At 46.7% G+C, this 11148-nt stretch overlaps 1 long non-coding RNA gene across 1 annotated transcript; it reads left to right on the top strand.

Moving 5' to 3' along the window:
• Positions 1 to 355: 355 nt before the first annotated feature.
• LOC136336548 (uncharacterized) lies at positions 356 to 1650 on the top strand. The gene is made up of 3 exons (XR_010731474.1): positions 356 to 480; positions 583 to 897; positions 938 to 1650. It is a non-coding gene; the product is annotated as an uncharacterized lncRNA (long non-coding RNA).
• Positions 1651 to 11148: the final 9498 nt, after the last annotated feature.

Genomic DNA, 11148 nt, shown 5'->3' with positions numbered 1-11148 from the left:
CTCCTTTATTTCTCTTATCTCAATGCCCCATGCCTATTATAGGCTGGGACCTGCTGCTAATTCCAGCTAGAAGCAGTGGTCACTAGGACTTAAACTCTAACTGCAAAGTGTAGAAATGTAACACCCTTTCCCTAAGTACTTACAGGTTTTATAGGTTACTCAGCAAACTGTTCAAAGACTGTCCAAGAGGCACTTCTAGCAGTGCACCACCCAAGGACTGACTCCCACGTAGACGGGTCCAGACACCATGAACCTGACCACTCCCACTACTGCCAAGGTAGAAGGCATACCCGCCTGGGTCCACCGCAGCCGGCTGAAGCTTGCAGTCTCAGCAGAGACACCTTTGTGGACAGCAAAGACTGACCCTGCCTGCCAACCCTTGTAAGCTGACCCTGAGAAGGACAGCATGCCCTGCTTCAGCCACAAACCAGAAGTTAACTGGTCCACGCATGGAGACTTTGGGGAGGGAGGGAAACTAAGGTAAAGGAAAGCCAAATAAGTCATCTTAAGGTTTGATGCATGTACTGCTATGAGTCATACAGAAAGGGGTGTAAGTCCCTTGGCTGAGAGAGAAGCTACAAGGTAAATGAAAGTTATGTATGTGCTCATAGCTACCACTATAGAATAATCTGTGAATATTGGTCATGAGTCCAATAGGCTGCTTATGAAAAGGACACCTCCAAAAGCAATCTTTAAAAGAGGATTACTTAGTACTAACTTAGTCTTTGCTGAAGGTTAAGGTTTTTAGGATATAAGAATTCTAATAAATTAGAAAGGAATTGTATGGTTTTGATAATAGAAGGTATAAGGTGTAGAGGTACTTTTGAAAAGAAAAGGAAAAGCAAGTTGTTATGAAGGCCAGTTATTTCTGGATAAGAAAGTGCATAAAAGTTGAAGGTTTATGTAAGTTGCAGAAGGTTTGTGTAAGTTGCAGAAGGTTTGTGTAAGTTGCAGAAGGTTTGTGCAAGTTGTAAGAAGTTAGTACAGAGAAGAAAAATACAAGGCAGAAAGAAATTAGTCCGTAAAGCTTGTAGTACTAAGGGTACACTATCAGCGTGCCAGCACATACTAGGGAGGACCCCTGACCTAATTAGCTTATAGCTACAGCTAAAGTAGAAAATTCTCATGAGCCCCAGCCTTATACCATTCTCCCCACTGATGAAGAATCAAGGATTTGATTTATGCCCAAAAGAGATGGGGGAATGTTAGATTCAAGGAGTACTGACATGCTGGGGCTGCCAAGAGTGTACAAGGTCCCTGTGATGCTGAAAACAAAGAGTTCAGCAACATCCTGCATTGAGTCAGAGACCCTTATCAGAAGTTTATGTTTGAAATTCTCCACTGAGTAATACCCCCCCCCCCCCGTAACTGCGCACGACCTCCCTAGCCAATGACTAACAGCCACATCAGCTTCTGTATGATGCTTGCTCATCCTAGACAGCCACCCTATAAAAAGGAGCCATTTTAGAAGCTCGGAGCTGCAGTCCCTGTGCAGGTTTGGGGGGCTGCAGTCCCTGCGCAGTTTGTTGGCTGCGCAGGTTTGGGGGGCTGCAGTGTTCCAGTCTCTTCGGAGGCGTGGGTTGCCTGCAGTCCCTGCGCAGGTTTGGGGGGCTGCAGTGTTCCCCTGTGTGGGTTACCTGCATCCCTGTGCAGGTTTGGGGGGCTGCAGTGCTCCCTTGCATGGGTTGCCTGCAGTCCCTGTGCAGGTCTGCAATAAAACTTGTAAAATTCACTTTGTGTCTGCTGTGGCCTCTCTCGCTGGGATGTAACAGTGGACCCACGCGGAGATTCCTAGAACTTAAACTGCGGACGGGGTAGTCAGGACTACCGTATAGGGTCCTTCCCACTTGGGGGTGAGAGGTTTTTGGGAAAGGGTTTTTATAAAGACCTGGTCCCCTGAGGTGACCCGTTCTGTTGGCCCCGCCCCAGGGCTAGGCTCAGGAAGGGCCGAGTTGGCGTGTTCCCTGAGCAGAGAACGGAGGAGGGAGAGGTAGGGCAGGTATGAAGCTAGAGGGGGTGGGTGTGGAGAAGACGGAGTTGATAGGAGGAAAGGTCCGCCGTAGAGGAGTTCAAAGGGGCTAAGTTGGGAAGGCCCCCTGGGAGTAGCTCTTAGACGGGTTAGAGCCAGAGGGAGAAGGGTAGGCCAAGACTGATGGAGTTCCAGGCTAAGTTTGGTCAGATGATCCTTGATGAGCCCATTGGCCCTCTCTACCTTACCAGAGGATTGGGGATGGTAGGCTGTGTGGAGCTTCCACTGTATGCCAAGAGAAGTGGAGACAGCGTCGGTGACCTTGGAGATGAAGGCAGGTCTGTTGTCCAACTGGATGGAGGAGGGCAAACTGCAGCGGGGGATGATGTCTTGGATCAGGTGGTCAGCTACTGTCCCTGCGGTTTCAGAGGTTGTGGGGAAAGCCTCGATCCATCCTGAAAAAGTATCCACCATAGTTAGAAGGTATTTGCGGTTTTTATGTCTGGGCATGTGGGTGAAGTCGACCTGCCAATCCTGCCCAGGCAGGTGGCCCCGCATTTGGTGAAGTGGGCGGCGGACATGGCAGGCAACCCTTGACTGTTTGTCCTGGAACAGGTGGAGCAAGAGGAATGAACATCTTGGATAGTTTGCCGGAGATGGTCGTGGTGGAATAGAGGAGATAGAAAATGAAAAAGAGCTTTAGGTCCAATGTGTAAGGATTTATGAATGTCAGCGATTATTTGGTGTCTTTGAGACTGTGGGAGGATGAGGAGGTCATTTTTGAAAGCCCATCCGTCCTTGATTTGGACCTCAGGGGAAGATTGAAAAAGATCTTGTTCTGTGGAAGAATATTGTGGGTTGTATGTCTTTGAAAGAAAGCAGATAGCAAAGGTAGGGTGTGTGAGATGGGAAACTGTGGGCGGTTGGGAAAAGAGGATGGGTCCTTAAGTCTGATTAACACAGGAGTGTGGTGTGAGGCTACAGTGGGGGTGTCCGTGTTCCAGACTTCAGGGTTTACCCCGGGTAAAGCCTGGACCCTGTGGTCCGAGTCCGGCTTAGGTTCGGGACCTGGTACTAATGCTAGTAAAAAACTTGCTTGGGGGGAAAAAGAAATACTTGCCCGGAGTTTGGACAAAATGTTTCTCCCTAGGAGGGGAACTGGGCAGGAGGGTATAACTAGGAAGGAGTGTGAGAATGGGTGACCCTCAAATAGGCAATTAAGGGGGGTTGTTTGCCGTGGAGTCGAGGGTGATCCGTCGATTCCCATGACCGAGACCTGGGAAGGAACTGTAAGGCCCGAATGAGAGGGAAGGACAGAGTAGGTAGCACCCGTGTCTATTAAAAAAGAGACAGACTTACCCGCTACCTGGAGCGTAGCACTGGGCTTGGTGAGGGTAACCGGAGTCGAAGAGCCAGGGCCCCCTCAGTCGTCCATCAAGCCCAGCAGTTCTGAGACCGGAAATGCCTGGTTCTCAGCTCCCTGGCATTGAGGTGCTGTAGGCTGAGCCAGGGTAGGGCAGTCCGACTTCCAGTGGCCCATGAGTTTGCATTGTGGGCAAGGTTGGGTAGGGGGCCTCGGTTGCGGGCAGGCCTTGGCCCAGTGGCCCTCTTTGCCGCACTTAAAGCAGGCACCTGGTGGTGTGCGCTGTCCTCCTTGGGAGGCTGGCCTTTTTGCCGGTTCCCCTACCGGCCGAAGGGCCGCTACCAGGGCTTGGGTTTGGAGGTTTACCTTTTGTTGCAGCCGTTCAAGGTGGGCGGCTTCAGCCGTTTCCTCCCGGGCATTGAAGACCTTAAAGGCCATTTTTACCAGGTCTTGGATGGGAGTCTCGGGACCCTCCTCAGCCTTTTTCAGTTTCTTCCTAATATCTGGGGCTGACTGAGAGATGAAGTGGGAGGCTAGAACTGTGGCCCCTTTGCGTGACCCCGGGTCTAGGCGGGTGTATCTTACTAAAGCTTCCTGAAGGCGGTTAAGGAAAAGGGCAGGGTTTTCTTCAGGGAGTTGAGTAATTTCCCTTAGTTTGTCGTAGTTAACGACCTTGTTGGAAACTGTATCCATGCCCCTGATTAAATATTGGAGCATAAGGTTTCTGCTGGGGATGTTAGACCCTTGGCCAGGTTGATAATTCCAGTTAGGGTCTTCCCCAGGAACTGCCTCTGTGCCGAGAGGAGTTTGGTTGTTTACTAAGTGATCCCTGTCTGCCTGCTGCTGAGCGGCAGTGAGGATGCGTTCGTGTTCCTCGAGGGTGAGGGTGGAGGTACAAATGACCTTAATGTCATGCCAGGTCAGGTCATATGTCTGAGTCAGGTAACGGAATTCCTTAATGTAGGTGGAGGGGTCGGCCGAGAAAGATCCTAGCCGTTTCTCGATTTGTGAGAGGTCTTGGAGAGAAAAGGGAACATGTACCCGGACCAGCCCTTCCGCCCCAGCTACCTCGCGGAGGGGGGCGAGGACAGCCGATGATGATCGGGGACGTGTGACCTGGTATGGGCTGCGACGGGAGAAGTTAGGGGGTCGTCAGGAGGCGGAGCATTAGGAATCAGAGGAGTAGAAGGAGCTGGAGGGGGGGACAGGTGGTCGGGCAGGTCATCAGGTTGAGAATAAGGAGGAGGATTTTTAGAAGAAGTTCTGGGAGGAGGAGAAGTCTGGGCTAGGAAGATTTGGTGGGTAGAACACTGGGAGCAAAGGTCGGGACGGGAACGAAGGTCCCCAAAAGCCTGAACATAAGGGACCTCAGAATCTTTTCCTGTCCGTCGGCAGAAATTGTCTAGGTCTTGAAGGACGTTAAAATCAAAAGTGCCCATAGGAGGCCAGTGGGATTTATTGTCTAGGTTGTATTAAGGCCATGCGACCTGTGACAAGAAAATGAGTTTCTTCCGACGGAGGGTTTGAGTGTACCCTAATTTGGAAAAATTTTGCAGGAGGCACCCTAAAGGCGCTTTTGGGTCCATTTTGGACTTAGAGTTCCCCATGATTTGGCAGGTCTCTAGGCCCTAGGCGCCGGAGGAGAAAGAGTACAGGGGAGGCGTCCCTTCCGAGTACCGGTCTCCTAACAGGAGACCCAGATGGGGGGTCTCAAGACGGAGGTAGTAGAACAGCCGAAAGGCGTCCCTTTTGACTGAACCCTTACAGAGGCTCCAGGAGCCGGCGGAGGGATTCTCCGCTCGGCCGAGTCTAGGACGAGAAACCCTGGTGGAGGCGCAGGACCAGAGAGAATGAAAGAGAAACCAGGTTACTCACAGTTGGCGATCAAGGTCGTAGGGAACCCAGAGTCCGAAATGACGGGCGGCACGAGGCAAATGGAGGAGAGGGGGGACTCCTGCCCTCAGCCAGAAGGCCGAGGTGGGTCACAAAACCCCTCTCCCGGGTTTCGGCACCAAATGAAAGATGGAAGACCCCTATATGCCGCCAATGTGTGAATGAGCAAAAGACCAATCAGCCGAATAAACAGAATCAGGCTTTATTGGGAGCTCCGGGCGAGTTCACTGACCCTAGGACGCAGGTCAGTGAAGGCGCACCCGGGTTAGGACTTTTGGGTTTTTTATAATTGCAGGAGGGGGTTGGTAACGGCCAGCAGGATGGCGGTTTGGTGAAGCGTGCAGTTCCCGGGACAACCTCAGGGATGATTCCGAGGATTTGGGCGGGTGCGGTTTCGGTGAGATTAGCACGTGCTGGAAAATTCAGGGCAAAGGAGGGTTTCACAACCCAACCCCAAGGCAACTACCGGACAAAAAGTACTGGAGTATCTGCACATTCCTTGATTCCCTAATTTTTATGAGCAGTTGTATATAGAATCATACAATTGTCTTTTTGTGTCTGACTTATACTTAGCATAAAGTTTTCAAACGTATCAGAATTTCATCCTTCCATTATATTTATATACCACATTTTGCTTATTCACTCATCTGTTGATGGACACTGACTTGTTTCCACATTTTGGCTATTGGGAGTAATGCTGCTATTGAGGAGCCACTGAGCCACTTCACCCGCAGGTGTTGTAAAGTAGCAAAAGCTGCAGAATTAATATTAATATTTTAAGATGCTTGAAGAACATTTTATTAATTTGGGTTAAGGTGCGCAGAGAAATTGTGAGAATAGTCTCTGTACTGTGTGATTGGCATAACCAGGATGGTCCTTGGCATTGTATTGTAAATGCAAAGGGAAGGAAAACATGGATCCCCAGACATTCCACCACACCTGTGGGGAAAGGGGTGAATGGCTAGCCAGGTGCAGGAAGAGAAAAGCCAAAATAAACCTTTTCTTATAACTATGAGCCATTTGCGGGCATTTGTCCCCATGGAAACTACCTCTCCTACATAAATGCGTGTAGTTAACACGTGTGACTCTGGACAGAAAGATAGCAGATGAACACTAGATAATATGGGAATGCCTTTTAATATGTAAAAAGATATCTTTCTGCCATTGTGTTGACTTGTAAATTTTGTTTTCTCCAAAAGGATGTATGGCTTACAAATTGAACATGGTCCTATCATGTTAAAGGACATATGATTATAACCAATAGTGGTAAAGGGCTCCTAATTACAATTTTTGCTTCTGTACTTCCCACTTACAAAACTATAAAACCAAGTAGAACAAAGGGCCGGCGCGCTCTCCTTCAGATTTCTGTCGGAGTTGCTGCCGCTTGGCCAAGCTAGACAATAAAGCTTTAGTGTATAATCGACGGACTTTGTTCGTGTCGTCAATGTTTCGGTCCCTCTGGATTAGGATTAACACTATGAACATTGGTTTACAAATATCTGTGGGAGTCTTTGCTTTCAATTTCTTTAGGTATATATACTATACTTAGGAGTGGATTTTTATGGGTCATATGATAATTCTATGTTCAACCTTTTTAGGACAAAGTTTAATTTTTAAAAAGTTAAAAAACAAAAAATGTTAAAAACATAGAAATATGTATAATTGAGGGTATGTCTGTGATTTATTTAACTCATTAATAGGGGCACAGCAGGATAGTGAAGCTGATTCAATGAACTCAAGAAACTGAAGTGAGCCTGATCAGGTGGTGGCTCAGTGGATAGAGTGTCGGACTGGGATGCGGAGGACCCAGGTTCGAGACCCCGAGGTTGCTAGCTTGAGCACGGGCTCATCGGTTTTGAGTAAGACTCACGAGCTTGATCCCAAGATCGCTGGCTCGAGCAAGGGGTCACTCGGTCTGCTGTAGCCCCCTGGTCAAGGCACATATGAGAAAGCAATCAATGAACAACTAAGGAACCACAAGGAAGAATTGATGTTTCTTTTTTTTTTTAATTTATTTTATTTTATTTTTACAGAGACAGAGTCAGAGAGAGGGATAGACAGGGACAGACAGGAATGGAGAAATGAGAAGCATCAATTATTAGCTTTTCGTTGCGCATTGCGACACCTTAGTTGTTCATTGATTGCTTTCTCATATGTACCTTGACCACGGGCCTTCAGCAGACCCAGTAGCCCCTTGCTCAAGCCAGTGACCTTGAGTCTAAGCTGGTGAGCTTTTGCTCAAACCAGATGAGCCTGTGCTCAAGCCGGCAACTTTGGGGTCTCGAACCTAGGTCCTCGGCATCCCAGTCTGACGCTCCATCCACTGCGCCACCGCCTGGTCAGGCGAATTGATGTTTCTTATCTTTCTCCCTTCCTGTCTCTCTGACTCTCTCTGTCTCTGCCACAAAAAAAAAAAAAAAAACCCCACAAAAAACTGAAGTGAAAGAAACAATGCTGAAATTAGATTGTTAGACAACAAACTTTTTTTGTTCTACAGGGCAATAAAAACATCATATTTGGGGATTTTTTTCTACCAGACACAGAGGCAGATTAAGGTCAATTGAGGCCCCGGGCGCAGAAGAAAATATTGGGCCCCTTGTCATTAGAAAAAAGTGTAAAGTTGGGGTTTTGCGGGGCCCTTCAGAAGTTGGGGCCCAGGGCATGCGCCCGGTGTGTCTGCGTTAAATCCGCCTCTGACCAGACAGAACTCATTTACATCTCCTCTATACAAAAACCATTTTCAACTTATCATTCTTCTATAAGTTAACATCTAATTTTACAGAGTCTGGGCCATTTTCTCTAGTTTTATTATACTATTGAAGGAATAACCAGTAATTTTTTTGCCTTATCTTTCAGTTTTGGGTAATTTTTCTTAACTTTGTATTTATTGCCTTTCATTTTATTCAGAGTCATTTTATGTTCATTTTTCTATCTTTGCTTTTATTATTATTTTTGTCTTTTGGTGTTATACTTACAAAAGTCCACTATGTATGTATATTTGTATAACATATAAATAGGTATACATTCACCTTTATTTTCTGGTAATTACATGATTTTATTTTTGAAATTTAATTTGTAAACCTTTAAATATTTTTTTGAAACGTTTTCCAAAATGGTTAGCTAATATTCCAGTATCACCTCTACCCTCACTAGTTTGAAATGCCATGTATTTAGTATATGCTAAATTCTCATACTTGGATTTGTTTCTGGACTTTATATCTGTTTGTCTTTGTCCTTTCTAGTACAAGTGTCACAGTTGTAATTATTACTGCTTAATTATACTGTGCTCTTTCTTGAAATTCTGTTAAGAAGGCTCAGCTACTAGCAATCACACCATTGGTCAAAGAGTTACTCTTCACAGAGGAGGGTAAGTGGCCAGCCTTGTTTCACAATTAGCAGCAATTCTCAAATGTTGCAGTGAAACTATGTTACATTTAGGAGATCCCATTGAAAATTTAGAGGAAGACACTTACCTAAGGAACTTAAAAGTACATGCTGAGTGGGGGTGGGGTGGGGGAGGAGCTCATTCATGGACTTCCTCTCAATCATGTGGTTTCTGTTCATTCACATGGAGATGTCAGACTTTCACTGGGTTCCCACAACTTTGGGAGGGATTTCACTTTTAGAGAAGAAGCCCTAAGAAAGAATATTAGAGAGAAGCCTTGAGGAAGGCATTTTTGGCACTTCACTCTTCACTGGCATTCTAAAGGACTAGAGGAGATCTTTTAGTGCATGTGGGGTCTTCTTGGGCCCCTGGATCTCATCTCACTTAAGAGGTAAGATAGACATGCCAAAGATGTAGGTGCTACTCCTTCCTGTCTACTCATGTTAGCTGCTTATAGTCATATTGGAATAAAAAATGACATCTTTACTGGTGCTGGCTGCTGAACCCTGTAAGACCATCTAGCTGGATGCTTTAAGGTCACTTCTCTTTCTTCAAAAATAAAATGTTGCCGGCCCTGGCCGGTTGGCTCAGTGGTAGAGCGTCGGCCTGGCGTGCAGAGGTCCCGGGTTCGATTCCTGGCCAGGGCACACAGGAAAAGCGCCCATCTGCTTCTCCACCCCTCCCCCGCTCCTTCCTCTCTGTCTCTCTCTTCCCCTCCCGCAGCCAAGGCTCCATTGGAGCAAAGATGGCCCCGGAGCTGGGGATGGCTCCTTGGTCTCTGCCCCAGGCCCTAGAGTGGCTCTGGTCACAGCAGAGCTACGCCCTGGAGGGGCAGAGCATCACCCCCTGGTGGGCAGAGCGTCGCCCCCTGGTGGGCGTGCTGGGTGGATCCTGGTCGGGCGCATGTGGGAGTCTGTCTGACTGTCTCCCCGTTTCCAGCTTCAGAAAAATACAAAAAAAAAAAAAATACAAAAAAAAATGTTGCCTTTAGTGGAAATGGCACAACATATGTGTATTCATTTTTAATAGTATTCTTAAAGGACAAATAACCCAGTCTTGAAAAATGACTCTAACCTGACCAGGAGGTGGCACGATGAATAGAGCATTGGCCTGAGATGTGGAGGACCCAGGTTTGAAACCCTGAGGTTGCCAGCTTGAGCACAGGCTCATCCGCCTTGAGCATGGGCTCACCAGTTTGAGTGCAGATTTGCCAGCTTGAGTGTGGAATAATAGGTATGACCCCAAGTCACTGGCTTGGGTGGAGACCCCAAATCAAGGCACATACAAGAAAGCAATCAATGAACAACTAAAGTGCCACAACTGTGAATTGTTGCTTCTTATCTCTCTCCTTTCCAGTCTGTCTCTCTTCCTAAAAAAAAAAAAAAAAAAAAAAAGAGACTCTATTAACTCCATTTCTACTCTTTGCTGAGTATATTTGGCCCTCTGTTTCTACAGGTTCTGCATCCATTGATTCAACCAACCCAGATTAAAAATATTTTTTAAAAGTTACATTGTTGCCTGACCAGTGGTGGTGCAGTGGATAGAGCATTGATCTGGAATGCTGAGGTCTCTGGTTCAAAACCTGAGGTTGCCAGTTTGAGCTCAGGGTCACTGGCTTGACTCTGGCGTCACTGGCTTGAGTGAGGGATTGTCTGCACAATCCTGAGATTGCTGGCTTGAGCAAGGGGTCACTGACTTGCTCTGACCCCCAGTCAAGACATGTACACGAAGCCGTCAGTACACAACTAAGTGGAGCAATGAGTTGATGCTTCTCTCTCTCTGTCCTTTCCTCTCTTCCTTCCTTTTTCTCTCTCAAAAAACTTACATTGTTGGCCTGACCTGTGGTGACGCAGCGGATAAAGCGTCAACCTGGAAACACTGAGGTTGCCGGTTCAAAACCCTGGCTTGCCTGGTCAAGGCACATATGGGAGTTGATGCTTCTTGCTCCTCCCCCTTCTCTCTCTCTCTCTCTCTCTCTCTCTATCTCTATCTCTCCCCCTCCTCTCTAAAATGAATAAATAAAAAAAACAAAAAAAAAACTTACATTGTTGCTGACATGTACTATGACTAAATTAGGTCTATATATTAGTTCTACTGTGATTGAGTCTTACTGAATATGGATAGCCTTTTTTTCTGGTCATTATTTCCTAAATAATACAATAATAACTATTTACACAGCATTGACCTCATACTAGGTGTTTTAAGTAATCTAGAGATGACTTAAAGTACATGGGAGGATGTGCATCAGTTTTAGGCAACTGCTATACCATTTTTTTTTTTTTTAATATAAGGATTTAGGTATTTATGGATTTAGGAATCGGTGGGCCTTGGAACTAACCCCTTGGATACCAAGGGATAATTGTAACAAATTATCTTCATAGTGGAAACTTCTTTTGGTCACCTTTTCCAGGCTTGTCTTTGTCTTTTCTGGAAAAGAAACTCATGCTTCCAATGAGCTCATATCTCCTCTTCTCTTGTTTCAGCCTGCTGCCGCTGCCACTGCCTTTTGCATTAGGGATGGATTCCTGTGCTGTTGCC

Source organism: Saccopteryx bilineata, chromosome 4 (genome assembly GCF_036850765.1).
Source record: "Saccopteryx bilineata isolate mSacBil1 chromosome 4, mSacBil1_pri_phased_curated, whole genome shotgun sequence".
Classification (NCBI taxonomy): domain Eukaryota; kingdom Metazoa; phylum Chordata; class Mammalia; order Chiroptera; family Emballonuridae; genus Saccopteryx; species Saccopteryx bilineata.
Note: the sequence above shows the minus strand (reverse complement) of the source record. Positions and strands in the feature narration are given on the sequence as shown.